Source organism: Agelaius tricolor, unplaced genomic scaffold, assembly GCF_023055355.1.
Source record: "Agelaius tricolor isolate 1412-34295 unplaced genomic scaffold, bAgeTri1.0.p SCAF_26, whole genome shotgun sequence".
Taxonomy (NCBI): domain Eukaryota; kingdom Metazoa; phylum Chordata; class Aves; order Passeriformes; family Icteridae; genus Agelaius; species Agelaius tricolor.
In genome coordinates, this window is record NW_027269286.1 from 4,002,229 (window position 1) to 4,021,727 (window position 19,499).

At 41.6% G+C, this 19,499-nt stretch overlaps 1 long non-coding RNA gene across 1 annotated transcript; it reads left to right on the forward strand.

The window, feature by feature from the left end:
- The first annotated feature begins 1,453 nt into the window (after positions 1 to 1,453).
- On the forward strand, positions 1,454 to 17,967 carry LOC139600371 (uncharacterized). The gene is made up of 3 exons (XR_011682506.1): positions 1,454 to 1,507; positions 12,128 to 12,210; positions 17,552 to 17,967. It is a non-coding gene; the product is annotated as an uncharacterized lncRNA (long non-coding RNA).
- Positions 17,968 to 19,499: the final 1,532 nt, after the last annotated feature.

Below are 19,499 nucleotides of genomic sequence, written 5' to 3' on the forward strand. Positions count from 1 at the left end.
CCTGTCATTGCATTAGTAGTGCTCTAGTCCCAGTTTTGGGAAAAAGACCCTCTTCCAGCCCCAGTCCATGCACTGGGGGCCCAGCAAAGCCTGTTCATTCAGCTGTTAAGCATTTGATCTTCCTTATTTCATCAAGCAGAGCACCAACAAAAGGAGACAGGAGCTTTGCCTGAGAGGACTCTGCAGGATTTTGGTCTTTCATTTTAATGGTTAAGCAGCTCTGAGACTCAACCTTCAGCACGGCTGAGGAGATCTGTGCAGATGGGAGACTGCTCCTTCTTTTCTTGTGGTAAAATTAAAAAGAAAAAGAAGCTCATACATCATAAAACGTGACAATTCCCAGAGTAATTCTTCTGGGGCTCCTTCTACCAAAGAGTTGTAGCACTGCCAGGCAAAAGGAGAAATGATCCTAATCACCCAGACCCTAGGAAAACACTATATCTTTTTTGTGAATCGAGTTTAAACAGAAGTTATGCAGGAAGGACCAAGTCAAAAAACACTTTTTCCAGATGTCAGAAAGATTGAAACACACATGAGGGAAAAAAGCAGCGTTACGAACATTTAGCTTGATATATCTTGTAGGTGAAAGAACTAATGCTGTAAAGAAAATGTTTGTCTAGTGCCGCTGAGTCTGCTCTAGACTATAGCACTGGTCAAACAGCTGTTTGACCAAGCATTCCTTATCCACTCTGCTGTTTGAAGAAAAGAAAGTACTGGGAGGAGGAGAAAAAGAAAAATCTAAATGTGAACACTAAGTTCTATTTACTGAGATAAAGATTGAAGAAATAGATATGGATATAGAAAATGTTCTAGAAATATGTTCCTTGTTATAAATAAACCATGTTGCCAGCACTTAAATAAAAAAAAAAAACCTAAAAAAATCCCTGTTGAGAGTCACAGGGGAGCAATACCATTGCCGGAATATCTGCTGATGCAGCTGAACTATGCTTAAGACATCTGCTGAGATGAAACTACTTTGTGGCTGGAGGTATTAGGAAAAAGAGAGTTACTTCAACAAAAAAATAGCCAGTGTGTGAAAACAAAACCACACCAAACTTTAACAGATCACACACTTCTACAACTGTGGCACCACCATACCGTAGTTATTCCATCAATCTGTCTGTCTTGGAATTGAAGCAGAAGATTGTAAAACAGCCTGATAAATGAAGAAACCTCCCCCACAGCACCACTTTCTGTTGAAACCTCAGATCCTGAGCAGACTCGCAAAATATTAAGAGAAAGCGAGGATCAAAAATAAGTGGGATTTGCAGCCAATTTATTTAAAATGAGCGCCTTGCTCACTTTGCTGCCAAAGCTCTGAGTTCAGCCCCCGCGATGGGTGCCTGGCAGTCGCGGCTGCTGTCGCCGCTCCCCAACGCGAGGGCAGCGGCAGCGCCGCGCCCAGCGCGCCCCGGCTGGAGCCGCTGCGGGCGGGCAGAGGAGAGAGCGGGGAGCGGGCAGTCAGCAGACATGCATTATTCATGTGACATGCACCGCTTGACCACGGGTGAGTTTTAAAACAATTTCCTTCACTCGGAGTGGCTCTCACTTCGGCTTGCAAGTGGTTTGATGCTGGCTTTGCTGCAGTTCATTCTTTAGTGTCTGCTTCTTCATCAGATCAACTGCTTGACCACAAGACACAAAAGCACCTCTTTCTAATTAAACTGCTTTAAAAGTCAGCTTCAACAAAACACAAGTTGTTTCTGCACACAAACCATACCTTGCCTTTGGAAGGCTGCAGCCTTCCATTTAGTTTTTTATAATAAGTACAATTCTCTGAACTTCTGTAAGGAAAGAAGGAGTTCTTCTTTTCACTTTTAGTATGAACTCCTTACTCCTGCTTTTTGAAATGCTGCATTATGATTACTAACCATTGGTCAGGTCTTCAGGCAGTAAGGGACAGATTGGCAGACCTAATGCACATGTAAATTAGAGATATAGTTCAGGAATACTGAAGTACATGTAACCCACTCCCATGTCAAACTCTCACTTGAAATAGCAAAGCATTACTCAAAGCATTACTGCTTCTCTCCCTTCTCCCCCCATTCCCTTCTCTTTGATTTCTTCTTCTCCCATCTAAAATTTTCACAGATGTTATACATAGTTGCTGTCCCAGGTGTCACTCAACAAGCATCTTCACCCCACTTTGCTGTTTCCCCCGATGCTCCTCCACCAGCATTTTAAAAAATATTTGCCAGTCACCATACAGAGTTCCCATGTTCCCCTTTCTTGCCAGCCTAATGATAATAATTTTCCTCAGTTTGGGCTTGTCATGGGTTCAAAACATGAATCAACTTTGGGATTAGCTTTTGTTCTTATAGAAAAATTAGGGGGGAGGGAGGGGTGTTGCAATCAAAAGCCCAGTTTCTCTGCAATCAAAAGCTCAGTTTCTCAAACAGTCATAGCTGATACCTTTTCACCTGTACATAAGGATCAGGCCCAGATGTGTGATGCATTGGACAGCCAAGAGAGGGTCAGGGCTTCCCAGAGGGAGGATTCCACAGATAATTTACTACCCAGTGGCAGCTTTTTTATTGATAAACAACATGGAACTTTAAGTCCCTGCTAGAGCATTATAGTGAATCAACAGCTCAGAAAATTCTCGAAGGCCCCTGCTCGCATGGAAAAGCAGTGGTAGCCTCTCTGATTTACCTCTGGTCCCTTAAGCAATAACTCAGTAACTGAGGTAACTTTATTAATACCTACTTGACAGACAAGAAAGGTAATGACAGTCTTGTCACAACAAGTCTCATTGTGGCTTTTGCTTTTCCTCCCTACTGCTGCTTTCAGCTCCTGTTTACTGGGAAACCTGACTCATTTGCTACTTTTGTAGTACACTGTAATGCAGAGTTGGGGGATTCCCTGATGGAAGGGCTATTTAAAACTTAGTTGTAACCAGAGTTCATACAGGATAGTGTGTGTGTGTGTGTGTGTGTGTGTGTTTGTACACACTGTCTCCTAATCTAAGGTGGTCTTGTATGGTAGCTTTTGCAAAACAAAATAGTAAGGACACAAATAAGCTTTTTATGGGTACTTAAAAGAACCTTCACAAACAAAATAAGCTGAGAAAGTATAGGCTGTTTTTATCTCCCCCTGATGTATATGAACTTAAGAAACCTATAGGCCATTAGAAGAAGCATACAAAAACACAGCTCTCTGAGGTCAGACAAAACACAAATATCAGCCATTCTAAAATTATTGAAGCAAGAAATGAGATGTTCGGTATCAGGTACACCTTTTTGATCACAAATAGAGAATAGGTGACAACATGATGCAGATGGTCTGTATGATGTTTTGATAAACACTTAATAAAAATGCTCCAAGCTCCCACTGTGTTAAGTGATACACAGATGCTCTTGTGGCCATTTCAATGGAGCCTGTTCAGTGGGACTCATTTTGAAACATATCCGTATTGGTTGCTCACGCGTGTTCTAGTTGTACATATAGTCCTTTCAAGTATCAAATGCCAATCCCAAATGCTCAAGGTTTTGAAAATCATTCAAGGAGGTTTTACTTAACAGCATTTGCAGGAGGGCATTCACATCAAGAATAACTTAAGACCTAAGATGTCTATTCCAAAATAAATTTCTTTATTCTAAAGAATAAGGAAATTATTTATCCTAAAGAATAAATTTCTAAGAGGAAACAAGTGATGTTCAACATTGAACATTATTAAGAGGAGTTTTCCTCTTTCCTGAGAATCACTTTGAAGCAGTCATGCAGGGAATATGTACCATGCTCATTGTAAGTGGAGCACATGCTCATGTCTCACATTAGAGAATATCCTATACCAGCAGTGTATTCTTCACTCACCCAAAAGCCCAAAGAGAAGGGGTTTTCTACAACTTGTTGCTGCAAACTGGAAAAATAAAACCAGCATAAAACAAACAAATAAACAAACAATTCAGAGACAAAGATGTGAAGTATTTCTGTGAATACATACAGGCTGGTCTTTTCCACCCAAATAAATCTCCATGCTACCATAACTATTACACTAATTTTACTTCAAAAGATATGGGTATATCTGCAAGCATTTTCCCCCACATTTTTGTGGTTTTTTTATCCTCTCAACCCATTTTCAGCTATGGAATTAATTTATAAACAATGTGTGTTGTCCCCCAAATGACTGTATGAGAAGGATACCCTGTGCAATGAGGCATTTCATACCATTAAGGCCACCCAGTCTGCCCCTGGAGACATGTCCTTCTGAAAACTGTGCTGACATTTCCATTTTTATATAGTATTTGAAGTTCAGAATTTTCTCTTAAATGCTTGGCATAACCTTTTCATTAGTCCATAGTATACTTCTCACACAAAATAACAGGCAAATAAGAGAAGAGGATCTGAATGTATTTTTATGGCGTTTATGTCACAGAACATCTGGTATTACCTTTGATTTTAAAATCCTTTTAGCATGTAAGAATTTGTAAAATTATTTCAATCACAAAGCATTTGGTCCACAGATCTCAGTGTGTATAATAGTAGCTCACTAGTTCCTGAGAATTAAATGATACCATTTTTTGACAGAGAAAAAATTTTCAGAGGCACTGTAGGTGGGGTCTAGCACCAGATACCCAGAACAAGGGGTTAAATCACAAAAAAAGAAAAAAGAAAAAACTTAAACCATGACTCTCTTCCACTATTTTAGGCATGTCATCACAGATTGTTCACAGAAGCATTGTTTCAGACTAGGATAGATATAGCTGATAGACACAACTCCACACTGTTTCTTCTACCTCTGTAATGAAATTTAAGGCAAAGCATTAGGGTTCACAAAACCAGCAGGCAGTATTTGGGTGCAAGCAACCCTGTACCCTATAGACATAAGTACCCTGAACAGCCCAAGAAGAAGTGGCAATGCAAGTGCTGGGTGTGTTGCTTGCAACCAGCATTGCTGCAACAGAGCTACTCCAAACAAAAATCCCCACATAGTCCTTGTATGGCTCTTCTAAACAGATTTTTCATGGATGCAGGCAGCTGGTCCTTCCCCATCCTCCTCCTCCTCCTCCCCCCAGGGCTGGTGCGTGGGGCCCAGGTTTTGGAGGTGTGCTGAGGCCATGCACAAGCAGGGGCAGCCACTGGCATCAGGGCCCTGGCCCACCACGGGGCAGGTACCAGAGCAGAGATGCTGGCAGAAGCTCCTGCCCTGAATGCCCATGGCAAGCTGGGGTCCACCTGGCCCCAGCACTACAAACAAAGCAGAAGATCAAGCATCTTTGTCTGCAGCTGAGTGGCATTTGAGACTGTGAGCTTCACATTTTCTAGCTTTTTCCATGACCACAACAGCTAAAATTAATTTCCTTTTAAATTTGTTAGCCCAAGCTGGACACCTGTCTTCTAAAATTTGGATTTGAATTCCCCTTGTTCCCATCTAGTCTCCCCCTTCTCCTCTCCTCTTCCTCCTCTCCCACAACACTCCAATGCTCAAATTTAGGAAGATTCATGCTTGAGCTGCTGGAGCTGGCAGCATTATATTAGTAGCAGAAGGTGGTATTCGAGTAAGGGCCAAAGCAACACAGAATTGCAGAGATGGATACAAGAGCAAACAGAAAAGAAACACCTACCATACGGTTCTTTGCATCAGAGCTGGCTGCAAATTTTTCACCAAAGCAAATTTTTAGTGAAAATTGTTATTCCTTGTTTTGGCCAAAGACAGATTCTGCATGTGATGTGTCCACTTTTGCATTTATCCTTAAAATAAATGTGAACTACGAAACAAAAGATATTACAATAAGCACATATTCAGTTCTCAGCCAAATTGTGTTTGACAAAAATCTGTCCATTCCCAGGAGAGAAAAGAACCTTTTTTTACCCAGTCCTATTTTATAAGCCTACAGTATACAATACCTATTGTTTTCTGTGTTGTTAAACCTCCTACCATGGTTCAGTATTGCAGCTGGCTGTCATGCTTGTGTTTGTACACTGGATATCTGTGGGGTAGATTACTTCATTATTTATGTGTATCAATTCCCCATTTGGAAAGGGAACATACCACACTTTGTCTGCCCAGCTGATAAGCATAGCAACTACTGTCTCTTACTGTGCTCGGGTACAGTGCCACTTAACATGGGTCTTCAGTTTCAATGAGCACTAATGTTGTGCTAATGTCATGCAAACAATACAGAATATTAGTCTTATTAAATTAATATCTTCTGATCACCTCCAAAGCAGGCAAAGAAGCACACGCTCAGGTTATTTTTTTTCCCCAGAAACAGGCCTCATGAAGCAAATCTCCCTGATTCTCTGACAGTGGATGATGTCTATAAATCTTTGCAAGCCCATGCTGTTTGCTGAGCAAACAATGAGGATGGGGTATCCTCTAGGATTATTTGTGCACTAGTGACAAAAATCACATTGATATGAGGCTAAATCAGTACTCATTCTTTCCTGTTCCTCCAACAGCTCCCCAGATTATTCTCAGTCTTTTTTTTCTCTCCTTTCTCAAAAGGATTTTATTTTTGCACTGTCAGTACAAATGTCCATCATATAGTGGTGCCATTTTGTGGCAGCTGCTTTAAACATGCTTGCCATCAGCTCATCTGAGCTGAAGTTCAGAATGGACAGGAGCTGCCTTCGCAGGACTGTCATCTCTGTGTGCTTTTCCCAGAACAAACCAGTTTGAATTTACTGTCCATGCCCAGGAGAGAGGGTCTGGCAGGAGAGGTCCAGCTAGGCCTCAGCAGCGCTTTCATGTCCCATTCCCACCACAGGGAATGCAAATGTTCTTTGTGTGTAGGAGAGCTGGACTTTCCTGCCCAGGTGGCCCTTCATACGATGACAGGATCCTGAATTCTCAATGCTGCCACTGTACACCACTAACAGCATCTCCAGCCACTTGTGTCCTGCTGGGCAAGTCCATCACACAGAACTGCTGGCAGGGAGGTGTAATCCAGCACAATATCACCATCAGAAAAGGGGAAACACTCCAGGAACAAAGATGAGGAACAAACTGAGCAACAAACAAACAGTCTGCTTGCTTTATTCTAGTCCCCCCTTTCAGGTCCTGATATGGCTCTTCTGCTGGCTTCCCCCTGAACCTGAGCCCTCACACAATACAGACCAAGTTCAGACCAAGTTTCAGAGGTATGCAGAAACAGTATGATTTAGGACTCAGCTCTAAAAAGAAACTGGAGCAGTTTGGTGCAGGCAAGTGCCTGGATAGCAAGGGATGTTACAGGCACACAGAACTAACTGCCTTCCCTCTGTATCTCAAGTCTACGGATCTGAAGCACTTGGCTTTTGGTTGCACCTCTGAACTTTGCCTAAAGCACGTAATACTCATGAATCTGCAAAATTGGACTGGAAGTCTCCAGAGAAGAGGATTACCCAGGAGAATTTTAGTATTTCCTGCTTCCAGTTGGGCTGGAACCAACACAAAAACAGCTATAACAGTATTTGGCTCTGAAATGCCTGGTCCCAGCCAAAAAGCAGGAAATTTAGAGGTATGTAAAGATGAAAAAAAAATGATGGGAGATTGGGGTGAGGGAAAGAGCTGAGCTTTTGAGAAACTGAAGGGCAAAAAAGATTCATTCCGTCAGTTCTTATTTGTTTCTGAAGGATTTTGCTAACCTGCAAGGCTAGGTCCTCTTCTCTGAATAACACCTGGACTTTTGTACAGAAGAACAATCCCTAAAGGCTGGATTTTCAGCCCTTGGCACTGTTTTATACCTCCCCAGAACAGAATAAAACTGCCAAGTCAGACTGGGATCTAGCCCAGAGTTTGTATTAATTAAGTTATTTATTTAGCTGATAATTACAGGCTTTCTGGGCCTGAGACCCTTTACACAAGTACTCTTTGGAGACCTCTATGGAATTCAGAGGGAAGCATAATCTTCTCACTGTTCTTCAGCAGATCTGGCAGTAGTTAGAAGGACTGCAGCAGCCCTGCATTATCACAGATCCATGCACAAATTTAGCACTTCAGACAGAAACCACCTATCAAGACAAACAGTGGGAACTTGCTTTGTGCACACATCTGGAAATTAAGGGTTTAGATGTAGCACTTGCAGATTTTTGCTGCCTGTGACCTCCCTCACCAGTACAACAAATTGCACTTTGTCAAGGGAGAAGTTGGATTTGTATACATCTATGTGGCGTGAACACAGTCTCTCTCGCTGCTGGCTTCACTGCACTGTTGTACGCAAACAGAAAACAGACCCTTGTAAAAACCAGCAATGACTTCAGTACTAATCACAAGGCATCACCACGAGTTTGTACCTACTTACAGCCTGATGGCCATGCAGATCACCTGGACAGCCCTGTGGCTCTGGAGGTGCACAGCCTGGTGCCTCGCCAGCCTCTCTAGGACTTGAAGCAGTTCATTCCAGCTGGCACTGCACCACAGCATCTGCATCAACCAGCACGGACCCTGCCTGAGGCCAGCTGCTCTATGGCCACATTGTCACTGCCTTCTTCTTCCTACTCTGATCCCACTCAAAATTTATGTTCTTAGACCCAATCTATATATATTCTGCATTTTTGCCTTTACTCTAGAGTTGAATAATCCAGTGTAGACCAGCTTCAAAAAGTTCCCAGGTTCTCTCAACCTGTCATATTAAATGTCCTGAGTTGTTAATGGTGGTTCACTCCGGGGGATGAAGGAGCATTTTGATTCAAGCTATATGTGCCTGCAAAGAGTGTAAGTGCAGCACCAAGGCTGACCTGTTTTTTGCTTCTCTAGCTGGGAGAGAAGGTGGGCAAGGAGAACAGCTCTGGCCAACATCACTGGTAACCCCGGGCACCAGCTGCATGATCAGCCTGGCTCTCTGGGATCTCTGCAAAGTTCTTACTCCTGGGTCTTCCCTTCCCACAGCCCTCTGACAGATGAGACAGCTGATAGTTCTTGACTCTTTGTATATCTTGGTATGAACCTCAGAAATTTGGCCATCCCACTCTGATGAGTCAGCCCACATGCATCTTGATAACTGGGGATGTTCATCGACTCCTGAAAAGAGGGAATAATCTAATTAGGTTCTCACTAGTCATAAATTTGGAATAGTAATAGAAAATTTTAAAAACTGAGTGTTTCCAACTGGCTTTCATATCCCTGGAAGATAACTGCATAAATGTTTGGGTAATGGTCATCTGATTGGATATATATTTACCTGAACCCTTTCCATTGTGGGGAATAAAGAACTTATAAAAATTGGTCTTGAGTGATAGCTTGCTTTAGTTTTAAAGCAGTCATCAAATGAAAATCCTTTTGAAACCAACTCAATCCCAGTTTTCATTTAACAAAAAAAGGGCAAGCATTTTGAACACCAAGGGCCAAATTTAAAATGAACTTTCTAATAAAAGGAGGAGAAAAATAAAAGCCTTTGCCCTAGCTTACAAATAAAAGCATAAATGCCCTTGGTTTAACCTTTCTCTAGCCTTTTACTCATAATATGTTTACATTGTCACCCAAAGGCTTGAAGAGGAAAACTTTTCCCCAGGATCATGACCTTCTCTCTGTTTTCTATGGTCCTGCACCCCAGATTCACGTTTCAGAACAGAATACAACTCCTACTGCACGTGCTACCAGACCACCCTGTTTGTATCTTTGCTACACTTTTGTCCAAGAAAATGGGCAAGGGCCTTGCCTTAAGCTGTCTCTTCTTGCTGGCATCCTAACTTTGACATCTTTCACCACCTGGGGCTTTAGAGGCTTCTTGTAATTGAGAAAGGGCAAGTCCAGGACCTTTTTTCCATGATCCTGTGCCATGCAGGTCGCACTTGGTTATCAATGGCAGCAAGGCTACAGTTGTTAACTACTTAGAGGATCTTTTGGCTCAGCAAGTAAATCCTTCAACAGTTCTGCTTCCTTACTCTGCTATCCCATTAGACAGCATAACTTTGGGGCTAGACAAGAGGAGTTTTTACAATCCTGTGCCTTTGCAAGCAGAAAATCCTGAGTGTTTAGGGTGCAATTCTTGCACAGCTGAGATGACACAGCCTCTTCATGCACAACAGTTTTTCTCTTCCCAAAATCAGAGTACAACTGGGAGTATAAAGGATCCTAAGGACTACAGCAAAACAGATAATAAATAATAATGTCATCCTCCCACATACTCTGGGGGTAGGAAAGCAGAATGGTGGGTGTTGTCACTTCTTATTCTTGAGGAACGCCTACCTCCTTCTCCTTCAGAGCACTGAGGTATCAGGGATACAGAACTAGATCTCTTGATGCCTGGGGTTAAGGGAAATTCAGGCAGCACCATGCCATGATCCCTTTGGCCCAAATTAATCTCACTTGAACTCCAGTTTAGTCCCTGTGCACCTTTAGACTGAAACACTTTTGGGGTCCAGCAAGAGCTACAAACACCTTGGTTTAGACATGGCAATGGGATTTAGGTTAAATGAGGATTTCTTTGGCCATGAAGTTTAGAAATTAAGTCCTTATCTGCATAAGGCAAATTGGCATTGACTATAAATATGCATCAGTACTCTTCCTTCCCTTTCAGTGAGATCAGTCCTTCAGCCTGGGCAATAGATTTGCAAATTGCCAATGACAAGGAGAAAGCTTCGCCAGTAGCACCTATAGTGTTTCCTAGGCATAGTGAAAGCTGTATTTATGTTCTCTTCATTCTCCCAGTCTTTCCTCTATGCAGAATTTCTGCCATCTGGATCTTCTTCATCCTTCCTATAGCAAATATCCCTATCTTTAGTTTCACTCCCACTTCAATTCACCCTTTATATCTTCTACCTTTCTTTCTTTCTTTCTTCAGTTTGGACCCACATGACTAATACCAGTTCTTTTACTAACTGCTTTTTCCTTCTTATAAAATTTATAGAAAAAAATGTATTAGAGTCTGTCTGTTGTGGTTTCACCCCATCCAGCAGCCAATCCCCACACAGCCACTCACTCACTGCCTCACCAGCAGGACTGGGGAGAGAATCAGACAGGTAAAAGCTGGAGAACTCGTGGGTTGGGATAAAGACAGTTCAACAGGGAAAGCAAAAGCCATGCAAAGAAGGAACTGATTGACAAGCAACAAGGAATTGACTGTTTCCCATGGGCAGGCAGGTGTTCAGCCATCTCCAGGAGAGCAGGGCCCCATCACGTGTAGCAGTGACTTGGGAAGATAAATGCCATCACTCCAAATGTCCCCCCTTCCTTCTTCTTCCCCCTCTTCTAATACTGAGTATGATTCCACATGGTCTGGAATATCCCTTTGGTCAGTTTGGATCATCTGTCCCAGCTGTGTCTCCTCACAACCTCTCATGAAGCCCCAACTTCCTCACCAGTGTCTCAGTACAAAAAGCAGAAAAGGCCTTGGCTATATGTAATCCTTGCTCAGCAAAAAAACCCATCTCTATATTATCACTTCTGTGTTCAGCACAAATCCAAAATATGGCCTCATACCAGCCACTATAAAGACAATTAATTCTACCCCAGCCAAAACCAGCACAGTATCAAAAATTATAAAAAAGAAAAATGTGATGAACTAAAATGTAGCGTATTCATTTTAGCCCAGTTTCTTAGTAAAGACAAAGTTAACATTAGCTTCAGTATTTTCATCATTTCTGCTTTATAAAAGAAGCCACTGATTAATTTCAATAAAATTTGACAGGTGTAGAGAAATCTCAAAATATTAAGTTTCAACAGCTTTGAAATGTTATACAGTACAGCTGAAGATGATAAAAATTTCAGATACTGGGAAATCAGAGCTAAAGAGAGGAGAAAGACCCTAAACAGCCCTTCTGCCCTTGGAAAATCTGCAATAAGAGCTGACCATCTCTCAGGCCATATGCTATTTTAATAATACTTCCCTAGGTTTCCATTTCCTACCTTTAAGCCATGTGTCTCATTTGTTCGTGTTTTTGAGTTTCTTTTCCCTCATGTTCAGGGAAAGCACTGGTTTCACTTTTGAATGCTTTTATTTTCCCTTTCATAAGCCAAATATCTGGTCATCCCAATAGTCTTGTGGGGAGTTTGTCATGCATCATGCTGCACAAAATCACAAACTTGGCCTTGATTTTTAGACCATTCACATACTGATCTATTGTTTCTGCATATCTGCAGGAGTCTGATATCTGGTAATAAATAAAAAGAGATGTCCATATGTCACATATTTCTTGGAGCTGAAATAGTCCTGGAACTGATCCATCAGTAGAGTTAACTTTGCATTATCCTTTTACATTACAGAGCTGAGACTACTATCAATACATCATGCCCAGTCACGTGAGGGAAAACAGATGCTTGTCATTTCTTTCCTCACCATCTTGCTGGTACATAAATACTGTTCAAGCATTTGTCTCCCCTTTCTCCCAAGCTAGGATAAGACCTCTGTAAAAAGCCCAAGGTTTGTCAGGGTACCATGCATCTGCTCCCCCGTGAGACCAAAGCAGTAACAATCCAGCTGCCCTGGGGTCAGAGACACGGTGTGCAGGAACAAAGGCAAGGTATGAACTGACATGTTGCATGTGATTGCTGCAGCCAGGAGCTGAACTCAGGTCCTTGACATAAATACAAGTACCATGTCAACTGTTCCAGTCTGGTTAATCTAGTATCTAATCTAGTATCTTAATCTAGTTGTGTATATCAGTATAATGTGTGCCTGTGCTAGAAAACCAGATCATGCAAGAAAAGGAACCCATGAGAATGAAGGCTGCAAACACACTGCTAAATTATCAGTGCAGGCAGACACCGTCATGTTCAGCATTGTGGCAGCTGGTCAACCCATGGGCTTAACCACAACCAGCTGATGTGATGTTAAACATTACAGTCCCTGTCTGTGTTCAATGTTTAACAGCATGTTTAGCATTGTCTTAGCTACCAAGATTCCTCAGGGTTGTGTTTTATCATGATGAAATTTTCCAGTGTGGAAGAGCTCCAAAGGACTAATGTTTTACAACCACTGGAACATAAGACAGAACATAAAGTGTCAAAGAGGAATAGATGGGTTTAGCCAGTATGCTTGCCTTGTGGCTATAAAGAGATCTTCCTCCTACATGTGATATTGCCACAGGTGCAATCTGGGAAAAAAGGTCCTTTGTTTAGGAAGAAGGCACTGGTAGCAGTCATTTTTCCCTCTGGGGTCCTCCATTCTGGAGCAGCCTTCACCATCTTTGTATGAAAAACCTCAAACTCACTGACTTGGGGGCATACTGGCAAGGTCCCCCTGTTTTATAGTCCTAATTGGAGATGACAGATTGAGTGAATCAAGATTTCAAGTGGAGAAAGCCTTTTTCTTTGGCACAGGAACTTTTCCAGTAGGGCAAATTAAGATACTTGGATTTTTATCCATAGCTCTGGTGTGTATTTAAAATAATTACCCAAGTGTGGAGAGCCATCATGACAGGTGCTTTATAAATAAGCAGAGAAATAAGAAAAGATAACACATTATGTCATCATATAACTCCTAGAGTCTGAGTTCTCCACTGAGCCTCTTCCCAGATATTTAAGGAGCTATGTAAGAACCATTCAGCCCCAAAATCAACTTTGGAGAAGGTTGGACCTAGATTGACAAGCAAGCTCTGGACCTACCTCCTTTATCTATTAGGAAATAAAGTCAGTCTTTGATCAGAACCTTCCTTAACTTTGAGAAATTATGAGTATGCTTCAAAAATGGATCTTTGCTCCTCCAGTTTTTGTCCCCTGGACAGATGGAGTCTAATGTGATTGATCCTCAGGTTCTTGGCACAGTTGTACTGCATTGGGTTGCAATGGATCCCTAGATCATTGACAAAGTCTTCTTAAGGAACTTTGAAGTTCTCCTGCCAAACATTGCAATTACTGTGTAACTCTCCAAAATTAAACCTCCAAACAATACATGTAGGTATTTTAGCATCCCACATTTGTTTAAAAAACAAAGGAAAAGAATGGAGAATAATCCACTTTCCTGAAATATTAAAGTAAGCTAATAGAGGCAAAATCAGGGAACATAAAATTAAGGCACCTCTCACTAGTGGCATGTCATCCCACAAAGCTGATTGCAATTTTAACAAAACCAGGTTATCTTAGACACGCATTTTATTTTAAAAAATCACTGAAAAATGTTAATTGGGAAAATATTTTCTGCCCTTACCTTTGCAATCATACTGGCTATGCATAACAGGACAAACCAAAACAAATTTGTATTGGCACTGGGATTCTCTGGCTTTTGAGGAAAATAGGGTGAATCATACTTGGTGGTTTGATCCAAAACCTATGAATGACTGTGGAATTTTGCTCATTCATTGCATCGGGTATAAGATCAGGCCATAGTATTTTTTAATGCAGTCACAATTAAAATGTAAATAAATTATTACCTTAATCTCTTGCCTATCTCTGTAAATTGACCATGTAAGGTCCAGGAACCAATATTATAGATTTTATTTAAATTGGTTTGACTCATTACTATGTTTTGGTTGCTTCTTTAGGAATAAAACAATGTCTTCATGTACCTCTGCACATCCCAAAGATCTCTTTCTTTGGGCAGCTCTTTTTAAACACTCTGAATGTTGGACAGTCATCTGATGCAGACACAGCAAATGGTTGTTTCATTTTGGTCCTTTTCAGCAATTCAGCTGTCAGATAAGACTCACCACAGCACTTCTGTCACTTGCACAGCTACGTCAATGTGGCTTCAAATTCTGGAAACCCAAGACATGAAGGCAGACTCTTGTGAATAGCAGTGATGTTTCATGATTTTCAGTGGGGGAAAAAAGTCAGAAACCAGAGGAGATGCCCAGCCACCCTTGGTACTCTCAAGAATGGGTCCTGCAAGGGGAGAAAAGAAATCTGTAGGAAAAGTTCTGGTTTTCTTTTGTTTTCTTTAATTAGCATCCCAGACTATTACGAGAAAACAATGTCTGATTTACTGAGCAGTTGAGATATTATCAAGGCTTCTATCACAGCACCATCATATATAATGTTGTGTCCTTAAAAGGTACCATCTTCAGTATAGTTTCAGTAAGTGAAAGGCTTGGAAGCTATGTAAGGTAAACAAGACGGTTGGTTTGTTGTTTTTATTCCTGGTGTACCCACACTTACAGCTGCCAAAAAGCAGGCAAACTTTTGCCTCCAAAAATAAAAAGTGATTATACTCTGTCTAACCAGCTCTACCCTTAACTGCACCACTGCCTATCACAAAGAGAAGGACAGATATATATTTTGTGGTATTGTTTTTGGAAACATCCCATTCAGGAGTTTGCAAGAATAATGTGGGTGTGGAGCTGAAGTTTCATGAGTGTGAACTCATGGTCCTGTAGAGCTCCCTACTGTTTTCTTTGCATCTTCCTATGGGCACTGAACCCAGATTTTTTTTTTATTCACCAGATTATGACCAACTCTCTCTAAAGGACTGATTAAGTACCAGTGACACCTGTAGAAGCCTCAGTACAGGACTCCAATGGCAGTTATGATGAAGTCCATTGAGGAATGATGATCTTTCCCTAGGAGATCAGCTTCAATCAGCAGAGCAAGGGTGTGTGCAGTTGTCTGCACATTCAGCTATATTTACCTTGCCTCAGACCAGTCCCTGTGATTCTTCTTCAACAGCTGCTTTGCCCAGACTTTTTCCACATCATTAACAAAGACAAACTTTGGTCCAACTTTCAGACTTCTGTGCAATTTTGAGTAGGGGCCATATAAAAAGCCTTGTGACAGGAAGAGCAGGAGCATCAGTATCGCTGGTTTGTTGATGTATTATTTCTGGCTGAAGACTGAAATTCTAGCCTGTCTTCATTACACTTGTATGTGAACAGATCTGAGCCCCATCCAAGGGTGTCTCACACCTAGTTCTCAAATGGTGAATGAATGGCCTCTTACATTGGACTTCATTTTCATCTAATTTTGTTACTGCTACTGGCTTGTTGGCTGAACTTGCCCAAGTCACTGTCTCTCTTCATGCCTATGTTTCTCTCCCCTGTTTCTGCATCTTACCACTTGTGCCTTTCAGTGTCAGGAGCCAGGGCTTGGGTTTCACAGGGTCCCTATATGTGCTTACAGATGGTTCAGCCCTGACCATGATTTGGAAATCATGGCACCTTCGCAAAGAGTAACAGCCCAACATGGGTGATTTCAGGCATTAGTCCCACAGCAAGGGAAGAGGACCTGGATATGTGCTTTCTTTGCACCAGCATCTGAATTTTCAGTGTCACTAAGAACACCAGGAACCAAAGTGGATGGAGGGACCAAAGTGATCCCTCTTGGTTCTCACCCACCTCTCCCAGCAGACCAGGCAGATGTGTATGACCACCTGGTGATGTGCAAGAAGCATAGGAGAAGGGGGCTGGATCTCAGCTCTGTGTTTCTCTGCATTTCAGTTCCCTGCTAGCAATATGGCACTAACAATGTGTAGGCTTCCTGGCTAGTTTGCTATTTGGAGCATCAATTATTTCAAGATTACATATGTTTCTAATACCTTTGGGCTGTTACCCAAAAAGACTCTGCAAACTTCTGAGTTTGAATCAAGTATAGAATTTATGTGACTAGCAGAGTATACTCAACAATGTTCATGGAGATAGCAAAATAAACCCATGCCAGCAACGCTAAGAACGGTCACAATTCTAACCCCAGGATAAACTGAGAGTTCCACATATTCTTTGTGAGTAAATCTTTCCTACAATGCTTCTCCAAGTTGTGAAAAATGGTCACTCTTTTCCAGGAAAAAAAAACCCTCCCTTGCTAACAAAATTGTGAGAAATATTTAGAACAGCCAAGTAAAAATTATGCCAACAAAATAAAAAAAATTACTCAAGCAACCCCCAAGCCGCAGGTACAGCTGCTTTCTCCAACTGATATCAGTTCTCTAAAGAGTGGCATGTTTCATAAATGAAACACTTCTTTCTTGTAAATATGTTAATTATCTTTTGACAAGCCAGAACTATCTTCCCACATCTGGACTGCCCCAAGCCATGGCAAGGACACTGCATTTTTTCAAAGTCTCACCTACTGTCACGCTTTTTAGGCATAGCAGCATTGCTATTTCACTGTATTTTACAGGTCTCAGTTAGCAGAATAGGGTAGCAAAATATTAGCCAACTATCACAGACAAGCAGTTCTGCCTTGCAAAGCCTTTTCCACACTCAAAATTGGACTGGTTTAATTAGAGGTGTGGTTTAAAATCAAATTATTAAGCCAGTGCAATCACTGGAATATTTTTAAAGCTATGTTGTATTGATTTAGCTTAATGTGATCAGGAAATGATTTATACTAAATTGATACAGAGCAGATTTAAATCATTCTGAGTGACGACATCTTGTACCAGTTCAACTAAATAATTTTAGAGTCAATTTTATATGGATCATATCCCGCTGTTGTGCCAAGGAGCATGACCTGAAAGGGCGAATGAAAAAAAACATATAAAGGTACCTGATTCATTACTGCAAAACTTCAATGTAAGTCTGCTGTTGTAGAATTGTAGCTGGCCATAGTAGTAAAACTCAGAATGCATTATAGATAGATAGTGCCTCCTCTAAGCATTTTGTAAGGTTTCCAGTCCTAAAACAGGGTGAGCTATTTTGGACATTTGGGTTTTGTTTGTTTGGGTTTTTTTTAACAGGCCTGGCAGTAGTTCTCTGAATAATTTCCTGAGTTGTATATTCATTTTTCATTTAAAATTTCTTAACACTTCTATCATTTCAGGCCTAAAGAAAACAATAATATTAAACCTTACTTGACTCCTTTCAAGAATTATTGCTTTCTAATCAAGGTTGACAGTCTTTCCTTTCTTACAGAAATGAGGTAAGCTGATTTTTATAAATAGTGTATTTCCATCCAAGATCTGCTCTTTTCATTCTGCATAGGAAAGTAATAAAGGGGGGGGTGTAGGGATATTGCATTTTCAAATAAAATTTCCCCAAATTCAATCCTACAGAAGCTTAAGATCTGAGAGAGGTTTCTTGTGGTTCTTCTACATTGTAAATACTGAGGGTTTAGATTACTTACATAAGTTTTAGTCACCAAAAGTGCTGTCTATAACAAACGAACAAAACAAAAACCAAAAAAACAAACAAAACAAACAAAACAAAATAAAAAAAAAAAAAAAAAGAGAGAGAGAACTCTGAAACAGCTGTAGCACTGTGTACGAGTCAGACTGTGGCAGAGATGTGAGTGCTGAGGTAGGAGTAACACTGCTCTGTGAGCTTACCGAGGCGCCTTGTACCTCCTGGCAAAACATGAACAGTGTCTGCTGGGCTCTCCATGAACACCCTGCTGCTGAAAGCCAGGCAAGGCACATCAGTGGTTTGTTGAAACAGGCAGTCACCAGAGAGCCCCTGGGTGAAATAGCCCATCCAGCACTGTGGGCAAACAGGAACTGGGGCTGCAGGGTTGGGTGTGCAGGTTGGAGGGTCTGTCCTGGTCAGCTGCGCTGGGAGGGAGGAGCTGGACATTCTCCAGACAAGTGTGCGCCAATGGCGATGGGCAGAAAGATGAACATAATAATGATAAACTGGGATTTTGGGGGCTTCTCTGCATACCAGCACAGATAGCTCTGTCATCCACACCCCAGCAAAAATTGTCATTTATCTCTGGAGGCAGGCAAGCATGTTGCCATGAATTACAGCAATTTAAGAAGCTCACATTTGCACTTGGGAGCTAGTAATTATTTACCAAGAAGTGCAATCATTACTGTCAGGTGATGATGACATTTCTCCCACTTTACCCATTCAGTAACTTTTTGAAGACTCTGTGTGAAGTCTTTGTGGGGGGGTGGAATGAGGAGCACTGGCTTCCCTCCAGCACTGCTACCAAAAAGGGTGTGTATTTTGGCAGTGGTTTTGCTTGGAATATTCAATTCAGATTAATGTAATTTCAACATCTACTATCCCGAGTGTGTGGTGGTGCCACTAAACACACACATTTCCAAACTATGAAGTGCAGGCTGTGTCATTCAGCACAGGAGTGAAGTGATTCTTATCTGTCTCTCATGTGTGTACCTTTCAGATTAACTCCACCAAAACCAGTGGCATTACAAGGGTTTAACAGCAGCAGCAATGGAAACAGGCCCAAGAGAGGCAGTAGATTATTCAGGCCATTTGAGGTTGGGAACTGTGTTTGTTTGATCATCAATAATTGTGTTAAGGATGTAGCACCATATTCTGGTTGCAACCACCCAGCCCACTTGCACTTCACTTGCACAAACATGGGGGCAGCTGGGAGGTGATGGGAGGAGAAAGTCCTTCCCTGGGGCAAACAAAGCCAAACCTTTCTCCAATCACTGCTCTCCCTACTCAAGGGGGCTATCTTGTCTGGAGCTGTGTGCAAAGCAAGGCCATGCTATAATGTCTTAGAATGGAGGCCATCCTGGGACTCTGATGGGGCTGTTCCTTCTTTTTTAATCTAATTCATAGCAACCACATATGTCAATCTCCACAGTGATAATTGGGGATTTCCTACCCTTGTGAATCTAGTACATTCTTTAGAAAAAGCTAATTCATAGCAACCACATATGTCAATCTCCACAGTGATAATTGGGGATTTCCTACCCTTGTGAATCTAGTACATTCTTTAGAAAAAGCCCTTGGATTGCAGACAGTGAATGCACACCTTCTGCTATTTTTCTTCTGTCCCTCACATGTTTATTGTGTAT